General features: G+C 35.9%; 2 protein-coding genes across 15 annotated transcripts in view; one reads left to right on the top strand and one right to left on the bottom strand.

The window, feature by feature from the left end:
* Positions 1-15,915, bottom strand: part of SEC24D (SEC24 homolog D, COPII coat complex component) — a 445,620-nt gene that overhangs the window by 163,819 nt on the left and 265,886 nt on the right. Inside the window, exons 4-6 of one of the 5 annotated variants that reach the window (XM_084973066.1) lie at positions 8,882-8,986; positions 7,922-8,020; positions 1,643-1,787 (exon numbers count right to left, since the gene is read on the bottom strand). The exons of the other annotated variants lie outside the window; for them this stretch is intronic. The gene's annotated coding sequence lies outside the window, so the exon portion shown is untranslated. The remainder of the gene's footprint in view (positions 1-1,642; positions 1,788-7,921; positions 8,021-8,881; positions 8,987-15,915) is intronic. 5 annotated transcript variants of the gene reach the window in all.
* The window catches only part of SYNPO2 (synaptopodin 2), a 166,538-nt gene that overhangs the window by 2,392 nt on the left and 148,231 nt on the right, over positions 1-15,915 (top strand). The window lies entirely within an intron of this gene.

Below are 15,915 nucleotides of genomic sequence, written 5' to 3'. Positions count from 1 at the left end.
TTGGCTTGTAAATATCCAGTGTTTAGATTTTCAGTAATTCCATATTGAATGACAATCTAGAAAGCTTAAATAGCAAAAGAAAAACTAGTCTAATATTATTAAGAATGATCAGAAATTTAATAGCTTTCTAATTCCCAATAAATATCCTTCTAGTGACATGTTTAGTAGTTTTTGAAAGATGTTAATGTTTTCAGTATTTAGCTGGCTGAACTGTAGGAGAGCCCCAAATTTTAAATATCACTAACAGAAATATTAATAATAATAATTTTCATTGACATTGAAGCTCAAGGCCATAAAATTGTTTTGTTTTCAAGATAAATTGAATTTTTAAAAGGCCCATATAGTCAATAACATCACCCTGGTTTTTAAATGTTTATATACCTTTTAACTTATGTTCTAAATACATGTGATGGGAAGCAAACATTTCTAATAGAGTCATAAAATAGTACTCTGCAAGGTATATTTCCAAGAGATCATCCACAGAAACGAAATTATCCAGACAGAATTACAGCACAAAACCCCATTGTGTGTGTGCAGATGTTCTTATAAAAAGTAGGTTAGCACTTTTACTTTACAAAACTCTTTTTTTGGAACATGTACTTAAATGGCTATGTTTCTGGACATACTCTTGGAAAATTACTTTGGAAAATCTCCACGTAAAGAAATGGGGAGAAATTTTTGTTTTACAAACTGATCTTATGAACAATTCAAATATAACTCGCATTTTGAAAATAATGAAAAGTGTTTAGACTGTTTATCCTTTCCATGTTTTAATATTTAGAAAAGTAAGCTTTCTTCAAAAGTATAGATCACTGTGGTACTTATTAAAATAAATTTTAATTCAAAGTTTCAAATAACTATTAAAATTGAGATGACACATTACAATCATCCCTTTATGAGGCAGAGGTGGATTTACTGATTCTCATCTATTATTGTATGTCCTCTCTTTTTTATAAGTTTGTATAAAAATGTATTTAGGCAAAGCACATTCAAATAATATTCTTATCCTTGGGGCCATCAATGAGATTTCTAAAATGTTTCAAATAGAATAAATCAAGAAACTTAGTTATTTCTAAAGGGAAAAATAGGCAAGATTGTGTGTTCAAATATGCATATTTCAGGATAAATGCTCCCTACTTCGTATGGAAAGCTAGAAACATCTTTCTTAGTAACCATGACTGATCACTTCATTTTTAAATGATTTTTTTAGCATTTTCTGGAAATTCTAAAAACAGCTATGCCTATAGAAGTCCATGTATGCTAGCTAAAGCTAGTGAGCAAATGTTATATAAAATTCTTATTTTGGGAGTTACCGTCATGGCTCAGCAGTTAACAAACCTGACTGGCATCCATGAGGACACAGGTTCGATCCCTGGCTTCACTCAGTGGGTTAAGGATCCTGCATTGCTGTGGCCCTGGCGTAGGCTGGCAGCTACAGCTCCGATTAGACCCCTAGCCTGGGAACCTCCTTATGCTGTGAATGCAGCCCTAAAAAGAGACAAAGAAAAAAAAACTTTTTTTTTAAATTTTGGAATTGCATATTTTAAGACATCACTGTTTGTTGAAAGACAAGAGATAAAATAATGACCATGACTATGTATGAACTTTGCCATTATCTAGACGTAGTCCATATGTAACTCACATTTATCAGGCCCTTGTCATGGCCAGGAAATGTTCCAGGTGCATCCCTGGTAGGGTGTCTTCCTTGTCCATGCAGTTGCTGGCCTGCCTAGTGCCTGTATGAACCGTGGGTTAGGGGATAGGGAGAGGCAGGTGGCAGAATAAAACTGGAGGAAGATGCAGGAGGAGAGAAGGAAAAAGAGAAACAATGAGAATGAATAGAAACTTGTCCATGTGGTAAGGCAGGGATCCTTGCATTTCCTGTGGATGAATGACTATCCCAGAAAGTCATTGGCAGTGCTTCAACCATCTTGCTGGGCCAACCTGGAAAGGCCAAGGTTTTAGCCAGGGACTGGCCAGAGCAAGCTGGCATCTTGAGAAACTACTGGGGGCTTGGAAGGAATAGAGAAGTATTGGGCAGGAACCCTATTTCCTGTGTTAGGGAACCATGAAGGGTGAAGCCCTCCAAAGCTCCCAGAAGAAACCACACAAGTGTCCAGCATTTGGACACCACCTACAGAGAGGACAGTGATGGCCACTCAGCAGTAACCAGAGAAGCACAACAACCAACCAAGAGAGGAATGCTACCTCTTTCAGTTATAAATACATAGATCTACCTTCCTCCTTCTTCTCCCATCTCCCTCCCAGCCTTCAACCTGGGAGGAGCAGGCGGGAGGCAAGTAAGGAACAGACAGTATTCTCCTCCCCATGCCAAGCCCTGGAGCCACAAGCCAGCCATGGCACTCAGGGAGGGAGCTTACAGTCAGACGATAGATCAAAGCTGTAATCGGACTAGACTGTTTTAATAACTAAAAGCCACCAGAAATGCATGGGATCTAACCAAAATATTAAGGGAGGGATTTGGCTTTACAGTAGTTGAAAATGGTCACTGGAAAAAAATAAAAGTTTCACATTTAAACCAAATGACACTCCTTAAAAACATCAGTTCCATCACACAGGTTCATAGTATCAATCATCTGTACTTGTTATATATATGTTAGCTTGAATATTTATCACCAATTCATAAGACTTCCATTGATGATCATGTTGAAGCTATCATTTCTAGCGAGGATGAATGAAAATCTGGCTTTGGGCTTAATAAGAGACACAAACTACTGCTTTTTCGTTTTCTTCTTCTTTTGTTGAATGCGAATCGGTACTTTAATAACCTGAGACGCTTTTTGCTACTAGGCAGATGCCTACTTTTGATTAGTCTAAAGAGGTATTTCTGGAACATTACTATTAGAGGGTAGAACTCTCAGGTTAGAAGTAATTAAGTACTCTGAACTTTTATTGGCTATTAAATTAAGGTGATTTTTTTTTAATGAAAGCATATTGCCAGTATGTAATATCATTGTGACATATACATTATACCTAACTGGATAATATTTGCATATTTTTCATGGTAATTGTTTTAAAAGATTAGCTTCCAAAAATAATTTACCTCCATTAGTTAATATGTTCAAGAATATAAATTTATATATTTATCTAAAAATACTTCATGTGTGTATATCTTACACTCGTCTAAGTGTATTACCATATATTATCTCATTTGATACTAGTGGGGTAGACAAAGTTTTATTACTCTCAGTTTATAGATGAAGAAACTAATTCTGAAAAAAATTTGCAAAAAAATTATACAAAACAGACTAAAGTCAAATATAATTATTTCCCTCTATCAGGACATCATGCAGTCTCTGCGTCAGCCTGGACAAGAGAACAGGCTGTCATTTAGTAATGATTTGCAATGATCTCAATACAGAATTGTATCAAGTAGAATGTCACCACTCTAAGACTTGATCCTTAAAAACGTTTGTAATGATTTCTTCTTATAATGGACCAGAGGACAAAGATTACAGGAAACACAGCTCTAAGCTAATGTTCCATGAGAGACAAGATTGGAAAGGGAACTGGTTTACTTGTAAATAAACCTGAAAAATATATGGACTCCACAATGTTTACTGTGTCTGTTCTAACAGATTTGTGATAAAACCAAATGCCATGAGGTTTTTGTAAATGGAAAATTCCTGCATCAGCTTCATTAAACAATATGAAAGAGTAAAACAACTTCGTGAAGTTAAAAGCTCATCTGAAAAACAAGAATAGCATTTATTCTCTGGGGGATATTTCATTGTTTGACCACCTCAGTGAAAACATATTTATAATATTGAATTACTTTAGGCACTTTATTTGTCTGAAATATTTACCATTCTTTACTTATTTTTAAGAAACAGAGATGGCCAGATTCTCAATAAACTGTATCTTGAAAGTCTTTGTGAGATCCATTGACATGTGGTGGATCATTAGCGATAGTAGATAGTTTGGTATCATGATGGTCTGGGTGTAGTTTTTCTTAACTAGCATATAAATCTAGTGTGTTTCAGATAAAGTACTAAAAAATGTGGTGGATTTACTATTTGAAACATTATACATGAAAGAGTGTCACTTGATTATTCAACAAATAGTTTTCCTATCCATTGGTTTTTGGTTTTTACAATCCTACTCACCCAAGACTAGCTTTTTCATTTTTATTTGGAAGTGGTATGGGCATTGCACTGATAAAAAAAAAAAACGCAGTGGATGAGTTTTCCTGAACAGAACTACGGGTTTATGTTCTATCTGATCCTACCCTAGGCGATACTCCTTCCTTTATTAAAACTTACCTGGCTTGAATTTCACCATTTTTGGACACAGATTATTTTTTTCCAGAAGAAATATATAATAATGATCTAAGCATCATTTTCCTAAAAACATCTTATTGCCTTTAACAGTACCTTCTGGAGACAATTTTAAGAAACTCGTATTCATATTTATGTGGTGCCAGGCACTTCTGTAATCACCGTTTAAATAAGAGAACCCTGTGAGGTTACCTTTATTTAAGATTTCCAATACAGAGGTTGAAAGTGGTGACGTGACTCCCTTGGGTCACACAGATAGGTAGGGCCAGAAATAAGGTTCACCCACTTTGGCTTCATTGTTTGTCTTCTAAGGTTCTATACCCAACACTTTTGGGTTTAGTATAGTTTGAACAACTAGTTAAGAGGGAAAGAAGGACCTAAACAGACTATGGTGGAAAGATTTTTGTGGTCCTGGAAACCAAACCAATTTTTTCTATTCTGACATGAAATATATTTTCACTGATTTAAATTAGCATCAAATCATTGTATTTGAAACTTTTATTTCTAGAATAACTTAGGAAATGAAATAGAAACAGACTAGAAATTTTCACTAGTCTGTCTTATGAAGGATAGATTAATTTTTTTTTCTTATCAGATTTCTCATGTCTTCTTAAAAATGTGACATGCTACTTTTTTGGAAGCTAAATTTTTCTAGCAGTAGAAACATGTTTGTGAATTTTACCATGTAGTATAAGATATATTAAAGGGGTATAAAGCCAACGCATTGAGGTGGAAACTGGATACTGACTTTACCTCCTCAGTAGCTCACTCATTTCTTGCTCCTTCAACTCAGGCCCTCACTAGTTGTCTCTTAGATAACCACCTCAGCCTTTTAACTGTCTCCCTGCTTCAGGTTTCACATTCCTTGGGTTCATGCTACAGAGAGCTGCCAGAGAGATTTTCCTAAATCACCTGTTATACTACTGCTTAAAATACTTCAAAGTCTCTCCATCATAGTCATAAAATAACCATAACATTAAACAGAAATCTTCTGCACAGTTAAGAGCTTTATGAATTATTTTGTTCACAACAGTCTTAACTATCATTTTTTTTTTCTTCTTAGTTAAGGTCATACAGCACGTTAAGGCAAGTCCAGGACAGGGCCAGTTGGATGCCAAAGCATATTTTCTGAACAACCCCCTACACTCCCTCTATCATTGCAACATGTTTTATAGATTCCAGTATATATCGAATGTGCATTTTTATAAAATTAACCATATTGATGACATCTTGCAGCACTTTTGCACTATCTTCAATTTTTTTCACTTTACGAACTCACCTACAGATAATGCACTGAGTGAATTTTATGTGAGGCGTTTTATAACCTTATCCTAGAATCTTTTTTTTGTTGTTGTTAATCCCTGTTAAATCAACTACTTCATCAGTGGTTTTATTTATATTTTTACCATAAAACATTGACTTTTTTGGATTAAAGGATTCATTTACTTTGAGAACTTATCTCTATTATTTTTTCTTGTTAGCTCACCAAAGGAGTCTTTATTTCAGTATAGAAATAGAATCTAGAAAATACCATAGGCTGGGACATACCAGAAACATATATTCTTTTATCTAACTTTAGAATAAAAATCCTCCAACATGTAATTTGTTGTAATATTATTTCTTACAATTTCCGGGTTCCTTTTTTTTTTTTACATCTTCAAATATTTGCTGTTAAAAAATACATCTTGGTTTACAGTCATATTATATTACTTTAACCATTTTAAAATGCATCCATGGGAAGTCCCCGTTGTGGCACAGTAGTAATGAATCCTATCCATGAGAATGTGGGTTCAATCTCTGGCCTTGCTCAGTGGGTTAAGGACCCAGTATTGCTGTCAGCTGTGGTGAAGTTTGCAGAGGTGAGTCGGATCCCATGTTGCTGCGGCTATGGAGTAGGCTGCCACCTGCAGACCCGATTCAACCCCTGGCCTGGGAACTTCCATATTCTGCTTGTGTGGCCCTAAAACGCAAAAAAAAAAAAAAAAAAAGTTTAAACAGTGCATCCATGAGGACCTTTCTAAACATTATCATTAAATTCTGTAATGTTTTAAATTGAGTATTGCCTGGCCTCAACCATTGTTAAAAAAACAAATGTGGAAGTTTTTCATGTACTAGAGGTTTGATTATTAACTCTTCTTAGATCAAACTACTTCACACTAACACTAGCTAATATCATAAATCACAAAAAGGCAAAGTCCCTCTCTAACAACAGTAGATGTAAATCCATATTCCAAATAGTGGTCTTGGTAATTATGAGTATTTTACCTACTTGTCACATATGATTAAACAATGATAGTGTTTAATCTAGCTACATGGTTGATGAAGAGTTTCAGAAGGAATATAGAAGAGGGTGAGCTCTTTTTCTCTTGTACCTGAAAGGCAAGTGTTATCTTTAATCAATAGTTTCATTTCAGGAATGTTTTAAAACTTGTGTCATTTTGTGGGGGTTAAAACTAGATAACATGGAAATCTATTTAATCAAGCCTGTAAAACATAATATATAATCCTGCAACGTGCTGAAAGGGAATAACATGTGAGGAGGCTCCCCGCCCCCCCGCCCATCCCCTGCCACTGGGAAGCCCCTGTTCAGTGGGGTCACTCCAAGTACTATATAAAGTTCTCAACTGTCTAGACCAGGCTGGACTAGGTTACTGGTGTCAGTCCATAAATTAGATGAAACATTAATTAGTGCTTATTTCCTTCTCATTTTTTGGTTGAAAAGAAATGTCCATGGGAGTTCCAGCTGGCTTGGCAGATATGTGGAGAAGCCTTCCTGGCACAGGGCACTACAAGAACAAGAGCCCTGGGACAGAAGCGTGCTTGGCACATTCAAGGAACCATAAAGACGCCGGTGTAGCTGGCACATATTTCCTTGAGAAATTGCTATAAGTCCAGTTTTCCACAGTGATAAAGATGAAAAACTCTCTCAGTATACTGGGAACCCTGACCATGTGGTTATTTTCTTATCATTAAATGATTAACATGCTGGTCCTAGAGAACAACTCTGAGCTGTCATCTTCCTGTTTCTTCTTCATTCATTTCAGCTTTTTGTAACGTAGCAACCTACTGACCAGTCTTTAGAATACTTAATTTAAATGAATAATTACCACTACCTCTTACATATATGTTTGGTTAAAAATTATATCATCCTTTCCTCTTCCTCTGAAATTGATTCTCCCAGTGAGAGAAGAAGAATTTAAGGAGTATCAAAGAGAATTTGATACATAGATCCTGTTTATTTTAATTTTGATGTTAAGCCTAAAGCAAAGAAGAATTTTAGTATATTTTCTAGTGTGTCAATTCATTTCTCCTTCAGAAAAGAGATATCTGGAGTTTCCGTCGTGGTGCAGTGGAAACAAATCTGACTAGGACCCATGAGGTTGTGGGTTCAATCCTTGGCCTCACTCAGTGGGTTAAGGATCTGGTGTTGCAGTGAGCTGCAGTGTAGGTCACAGACGCAGCTTGGATCTGGCGTTGCTGTGGCTGTGGCATAGGCTGGCAGCTGTAGCTCCGATTGGACCCCTAGCCTGGGAACCTCCATATGCGGTAGGTGAGGCCCTGAAAAGACAAAAGACAAAAAAAAAAAAAAGATGATCTTATTTAGATATTGTTTAGAAACTTACCCATTGGGGAAAAAAAGCATTTCAATAAAAGCATTTTAATGCTGGCTAGCACTCACTGTGTAGCTGTAAACACATTTCTCTGAGCCTCAGTTTCCTCATCTGTAAAATGGAATATTATGTAATGACGTTGTTTTTATAGATAAAAAATATCACCAGTTTTATAGGTGTAGAATCTGAGATCCAAGGAATCAGTTAATAGTATATTTTGTTATACTTTTAAAAGGTTAATATAATACTTGACACATAGTAATCACGCAGTAAAGGAATCTGTCATTATTATTATTATTCTTATTGGAGGAGGAAAGTAAGTGTCTTCTACACAAACTTATTTTCTTCAGAAATTAAGAAAAGCAGTAATCCAACACCTTGTACTCCAGATAGTAAATGAAAGTTAAGAGCACAGAAGCCAAATAAATTATTTGTGATGATTCCTTTACCCAGGGCAATTCTTCTTTCTTTTTTTTTTTTCTTTTTTTTAATTTATTTTTTTATGATTTTTATTTTTTTCCATTATAGCTGATTTAATTTTTCATTTTTGATAAATTCAACATTTCACAAAATATTCAGTGTCAATTACTAATCAGGATGTCTTTGTTATGCAGTTTAATCAGTTTTAGGCTGTAAATTCTTAAGTTGTATACTTTACAAGGCCAAATAAAATGACTGTCCCTCTTAAAAATAGTACAGAATTTTAAAAGGAAAATGCCTCAAGCTATGAAGAATTAGTTGCCTGTAATTATGCTGAGCTCTGTTTAGAGCAAGTCAACTGATTCTTTCAATCATGTTAGCCTCTGTGCCTCAGTTTTCTCATTTATAAAATGGGGACAGTGTTAGCATATATCTCTAAAGATTGTTTTCAGGGTTTGAAATTGCACATGCAAATTCCTTAACACAGAGGAAACATTCAAGGAGTTTTAAAAATTACTACTTTTGTGGTTATTCTAATTTTATTTAACCAACCTTTATTACATTGAAGGTTATCTGCTATCTTCCATGAAATGCCTTCTGAGATCCAGATCTCTGTATCATAGGAGGGGAAGCTTCTGTAATTCTCAGGGCCTCTCCCTGTGAGATGGCATGTAATGATTTCAGAATGTGGCCTTATGCTCACTGGGTAAGCCATAGCCCTTTCATTGGAAACAGCATATGGAAATCATCACAAAGAAAAGGAATCATTTCAAGTGCTTTGAAAATATAAAAGAAAAATAAATCGTCCTCTGGTAAGTAAATATAGAACACTAATCTCCAATAGTCAGGAAAACTCTGTGCCAGGGCCTTTGGGAAAGGCTAATGAGCATTTCAGTCCCTCCCCCACCTCCACCCCCACACTCTTGAGTGCACTCTTCTTCTAAATTAGAAATTATTACTATATAAGGCTGCTTTTTCTAAGTAAATGGTAATAGTTAAATTCTTGGTGTTTTTAGCTTTTCAAACAGTGGGCAGTCATTTTCATCAGTCAAGATCGAGCTGAAATGAAAAACAATTTGTGAAAGTCTTAGGCTGCGCCAGTCAGAGTCTCCAAAGCAGTCACCTTTATTTTTATTTCTTTCATGAAAAAATAACATTTTCCGTTGGGCAGTGCTCAGCATGACTGATATTAGATTGAATTGTGGAAATATTAGATTACATGTATTGGCTGCTTCAGGGAGTCGAAACGCAGTGATCCATTTTCAGGTCTCCAATCTTTTGGCCGCCTGCCTGCCAGATGGGGAAATGTTGATCAGAGCAATTTCATCCAGAGGCAGAGTGCAGTCTGGGAGAGGAAGCTTATTGCTATCTGCTTCCTCCGTGCCAAAGTGACCATATAGCTTCATGTTGAGTGAGTTACCAAAGGTTTCCTGCAGCTGCAGGCATCGGGCTGAGAGTAGACACAAATTCAATTAAGGATCCCATTATGATATTTATTCTATTCTGTTCTTTATTACCTTCAACTATTCTTACCCTCTGCTTCTTTTTCTTATTTACAAAGAAAAATTCCTTCTTCTCTGTCTTCACTGTCCCCATTCTCTAACTTCTCATTCTTTCATTATCTAGTTCTTTTTATGCCTCTTTTCCCCTGTAGGTTCCTGAGCAAATTGAGACACCTTATCTGCAGAAGAAAAGAGAACGATAGTGTGTGTGTATGAGAGAGAGAGTACATACTCAATAGAGAGTTTTGCATGTCTATCTTAATTGATTTTCATGTAAAGGTAATAACATGCTGAATTTTTCAATTCAGAGCTTAGATGAACTAGTATGGAGAGTCATTTTCCAGATGTGTATTTCTACAATCCAGCCCTTCACTCTTAGAAACTCCTTTTCAAGGTTCTTAATGCCCTTTACCTCTTATCACTGCCTCTGGTCTAAGCAGCTTGCTTCTTCCTGGGAGGCTGTTATAATTTTCTCCTGAACATGACACGTTTATTCTTCTCCCAGATCTCTGTGATTTTGCCCATGAGCTTTTCCGCAAAGGAATGTTTATTTCTCCAAGGAACATAGTATGTATGCAAGCAAGACTATTATTTTTTACCTGATTGATTAACAAAGATTCTCCTTTTTCATTTAATAAAGGATAAAATTACTTTCAGTCAAAAACAAGTACTCGTTGTTTTATCAGAAGCATTAAAGATAAATGTTTTGAGTGATAAGGATAAATGAGTTGAGGTTTAGAATCTGTATCAAAGGCATTTGGGCACCAGAGGATGATTCTACTGCAAGATTGAAGAAGACAGTGAAGGGCAGGGAGAAGGGGATGGGGATTTCAAGGGGCAGCACACCATGAAACGTGAGCATCTTTCCTTAAGAAGTACTCACATTAGTATCAAACCAGAGCTCTTACTCAGGCCCTAGTATCCTGGAGCTAAGGCGGCAAAGGGTGACTTCAGACCACAGTATGCCTTCCTATTTTGTACTTAAATATTATTGTTTTGATAGAACTAATGTTATGAAAAAGAGCTTGTTTTTCATTGGCATTTCTAGCTTAAAATTTTGCATTTTGCCACACTTATGTTGTCACCTTGCTTTTTGAAAGAAGGAGCCTAAATAGTGCCCTTCAAGGTGAATGACATAAATATATGTGTAACTAGGTACTTAAGTGAGCTATATACTTATTGAAAGGTTGTCGAACAAATGAACGAATGAGTGAATGTACATGTTTTCTTCTTAACGTGAGAATGGCAAATACTGAAAAGTCCAATTTTGCTAAAGCTTTATCTGATGCTTTTTTAAATGAGCAAACTGTTTAAAGGGTAATCAGAGGAGTGATATATATGCATTATATGTGTGTGCACCTATTTTTATTTGATATTATGTAGTAAGCAGATGCCAATTCAAGAAGTTCAGCGAAAAGGCCACTGATTGAACTGGGAATCAGGAGACCTAAATTCTAGGCATGGGTCTAACTTGATTTTACTCTGTGCCCTTAACTATATTATTAAAAGTATCTGGCTCTCAATTTCTCTATTTGTAAAAGGAAAGATTTAGAATACATAATTTTGAGTTTCCTTTTAGCTAGAGTCTATGTTAAATCAAGAAGATGATAGATGAAAGAAAACACCCATGAATGGTTGTATTTTCTCTGTTAAGTTGGAAAAATAAAGCAGTATTTTCTGGAAAGGGCGATTCATTAGACCACATTTTTATGAAACTTTTATTCTAATTTCTCCAAATCATCACTTGCTGGATTTATATGTTATAAAGAAAGAAATGAGTTAAAAAAAAACAACTCTCAAAGTGGGATCAATTTTGCCAGATTTTACTTTTTTTGATGCTGAAAATTGTACTGCAGTGAATTACTACTGAAATTCAGCATTTTCTAATGATTCTTTTTTTTTTTTTGGCAACTGCTTTATTCTTTCTCTTTCCCTATTATTTTTCTAATAGTTCCCTAGCATATACAAATATAATCAACATGTTTTAACAATATTATTAAGGATTCATGGATTTAAATACAATTGATGTATCTAACTTCTTTACTTAAACTCCATCCGATATGATTCGCAGCCTTTAAGTTTTGTTTTCCTTGCCCTTCAAGAAACACCCAGAGAGACAGTGGATAGAGATTATCTCATAGAGTAAAACCACTCATTCTGACTTGACTGTTCCCATCTATGACATATCCTAATTTGATGGAGAAGAGGAAATGTGTTTGCTATTCTTCATCTATTCTTTAAACCCCTCTCATTTGGGTAAAATGTATCAAAAAGAAAAAAGAGACAGTCCTTGGTAAACTTGGACTTGATTAGTTTAGATCCACATCTCAAAGTGTGGTATTTTGAATCAAATCATGATTCTACCCCACAAATGTATTACAGTCTATATTTTTAAATGATTTTTATTTTTCCATTAGAATTGGCTTAAAAAATTAAAATAACTATAACTGAAAATGTCTTTTATTTTTGGATTATAAAAAAAGTGACACATTGTCATTGTAAAAAAAAAACCCAAATATTACAGAAAAGGATAAAAATAAAGTAAAAATCATATCATCCAGAAATAACACTCTATTAACATCTTGGTGAACAACTTCTCAGTCCCCTCTCTCTTGCACAAACACCAACTTACAGTTATGCTTACATTCAATTCCATGTAAAAGGAATGGTACTAAATATGCTTTCTTATTAAACATACAATATGAACATCTTTCTGTGTCAATGAATCCTTTTTTATATCTTTTTAGTGACTGCATAGTATTAGGGAGTATGGATTGACTGTAATTTATATAACCTACTCCTTATTGAACATGTAAGTTAATTATAATTCTCCACCATTACAAATAGTGCTGAGATGAATACTTTTGTATATATAAAATATGTTTGTGCACTTATGTGATCATTCCTATGGAATTAATGCCTAAAAGTAGAATTACTGAGAGTATGCTATATTTTTTTGGTGAAAATGAAGGTTATCTGAGTTAATTTGAGGACAACTATTATATATAAAGATAAATTTTCTTATGTACATGTTACTCATTATACTAGTAAGTATAATTCTTTTGGGCTGATAAAATAAGGGAATCTCAAGGTCACATCATTTAGGTAATATACTTTCATTCCTAAACATTTAAATGTATTGATAGTGATTTGTAACTTTTTAAAATGTCCTGAAAGAATAATTTTTGAGAGGAAAAATCTTCTCATATATTTAATTTTATTAAATTTCAAGATTGTTTCAGGACAAAAATTTTGCCTAAAGATGGTCAATGTCTTAAAATAAATCATAGGGTATAATGCATAGGGAATCATAGGCCTTGCAGCTTTCCATGGAATTATCAAGATAGTAGAGTTGGATAAGTCAGATTTTTTAAAACCTATCTTGAAGTAATTAAACTTGCTATCTCTCTTTTGAAATATATGTGAAAGTAGGTTGTATGCATGATAAAGAACATATACAAAAGTATTGTTATAAATATTATTGTAGTATTATTTTCCTAAAGTTATAGGGTCAGTTTCAAGAGAAAGCATTCCTTTTAGGAAATACATCATTGAAAAAAAAAATTTTTTTAATGAAACTTTTATTTATTTATTTATTTTGTCTTTTTTTTTTTTTTTTTTTTTGCTATTTCTTGGGCCGCTCCCGCGGCACATGGAGGTTCCCAGGCTAGGGGTCGAATCGGAGCTGTAGCCACCGGCCTACGCCAGAGCCACAGCAATGCGGGATCCGAGCCGCGTCTGCAACCTACACCACAGCTCAAGGCAACGCCGGATGGTTAACCCACTGAGCAAGGCCAGGGATGGAACCTGCAACCTCATGGTTCCTAGTCGAATTCGTTAACCACTGCACCACGACGGGAACTCCCCATCATTGACATTTAAGTCTTAGAATTCTTATTTAGTTTTTGGAAGGGGGTTTAGTTTACAAAAGCAATGCAAAACCTGTATTTATTTTCTAATACAGTTTATATAATGTTATAATATAGTTAAAAGCTCCTAACTTGTATGGTTCTTAGAAAAAGATAAATTATTTTTAATCATACATAATAAAAGAGATCATACATACATAATATGAAGTGTGGAAGAATGGCCACCTCTGGTTTACTGTTCAGTTCTCAGTGATGCAGAGGGGCCTGTAGGCAGGCCCGGCAGCCTGGCCTGGCACATGGCCCCAGGAGGAATCACTCCTTGCTGAGATACAAGTGCATAACTCCTGTGTATTCATTCTTAAACAGCCTTTAGGCATCAACAAAAAGTATTTGTGATTGTAAATTTTCCCTGAGAGAAGCAGAATATTAAAGACAAAGCTCTTTGTGTTTAAACATCCAGAGAATGGAAACTTACATACATGTGACCATCTATTCCATGTAACGGCCCTTCCTTTGATTTTATGGAGGCAATGGAGTTGGTCCTGTGTAAGCTCAAGCTAAAAATAAGCCCATGGGGATCATAACATAAAGTAGGTGACACGTTTGGGTGTGTGGGAGGGGGAAAGCCTGGGAGAAAGGGAGAAGTCTTTTCCTCAGCCTTGTCTGGGGACAACCTTTCACTCCAACAGAGGGAGAGTAGGTTGACAGCAGCAGGAATTGTTTTTTGTGAAACTCAGGGCATTTGCTGTGCCAGCATCCAGGTGGTAATGTATGACACTGCTGTGGAGAAGTGGGCTCTGGCCCTTCCTTCTCATACGTAGGAGGGAATGGCAAGGACTGGAGACATTGCAGTTTTACCTCTTGAAGGTCTTACAGCTCTCCAGCTTTGTACACAGGAACCTCAATGCTCTTAACAGAGAGGCAGTCATGGAGACATAGGGAAAGAGTGGTTGACAGGGGCAGACGTGGATGGATTGTGAGCACACCCATCCTCAGGAAGGCTGCCGCAGAAGGATGTGAGTGAGCTTGTCCCTGAGCGTGGAGGAGGAGCTAACAAGCTTCCAATTATTAGTGTTCCTGGGGCACTGTGATTATACTTATATCTGTGTGATTTCCAGAGAGCACAGCCTGGGTGTATCTCTGACTCTTTCTAGAAGTTGATATCCACCTACTAAAACTATCTGTAAAATAAAATAATTACAAATGAGATGATTCACAGTTGCACAAAGGCACTTACTGATCACCCACAGTGTGCTCCAGGTCTTTCCTATTTGTTTAAGACAGATAACCTGAACGTGATTCCCTGTTCTTCCCCACCCCGCCTTGTTTTTTTGGTTTTTTGTTTCCAGAGTCTGTGCTCTGTAATGACCCCCAAATGATTAATCTAGCAAAAGTGCTGAAAGTTCTCTGATTCCAGTGTTGCTGCTTTTCATCTTAGATTCTGTCTTTGTAGCAACATATGTTGCTGTTTCTCATCGTTTTTGCTCTAAAAGTTGCAGAGAGAAACCCTAACTTTGTAGATCCAAATGCTTCCTTTGAACTCCTACCGCCTTATGATAGGATGGTCTGTAGCACAGGAAGCAGTGGAGAATGCAGATGCCATCACTCAGTTTGGCTTGTCCTTTTCTGTGCTGGAACTTTATTTTTCCTTTTATCCTTTAATTTGCTCTTGACCTTGCAGAACATGCCTCTGCTCATATCTAAAAGAGGAGTTTGGCACTGGGGATTTCCATTTTCGTAGCATTCAAAATCACTTAATCTTCATGAGCACAAATGCTTAGAAATGACTTGTTTAATTTTGTGAATGTGTGTATTTATGGGAAATATGGTGTTTTTAAGTATTGCCAGTTTCCGCTAATTGATAGGATAGAAAAGGGAATCTGCTATACTCCAAAAAAAAAAAAAAAAAAAGAATGCTTTTGGGGCTAGGGCTTTAGAAGATTTTGACTGCTTCTAAGCATTTCATAGAAAAGCAACATTGTTTAAAAGCTTAGTTTGGAGTTCCCTGGTGACACAGTAGGTTAAGGATTTGGCATCACTGCAGTGGCTCTGGTCGCTGCTGTGGTGTGAGCTCAATCCCTGGCCAGGGAACTTCCACATGCCACAGGCACAGTCAAAAAAAAAAAAAAAAAAAAAAAAATGCTTAGCCTGTGGGTGGCTGTGTGTGTGGGAGGAGATGGGGAACCTAATCCAATAGGTCATTCTAAGCTAATTT

Source organism: Sus scrofa, chromosome 8 (genome assembly GCF_054392235.1).
Source record: "Sus scrofa isolate SSC_HxYL_T2T_F1_AM1 chromosome 8, Sscrofa_HxYL_maternal_Yorkshire_Landrace_v2.0, whole genome shotgun sequence".
Classification (NCBI taxonomy): domain Eukaryota; kingdom Metazoa; phylum Chordata; class Mammalia; order Artiodactyla; family Suidae; genus Sus; species Sus scrofa.
The sequence above is the reverse complement of the archived record's forward strand: the minus strand, read 5'-3'. Positions and strand labels throughout refer to the sequence as shown.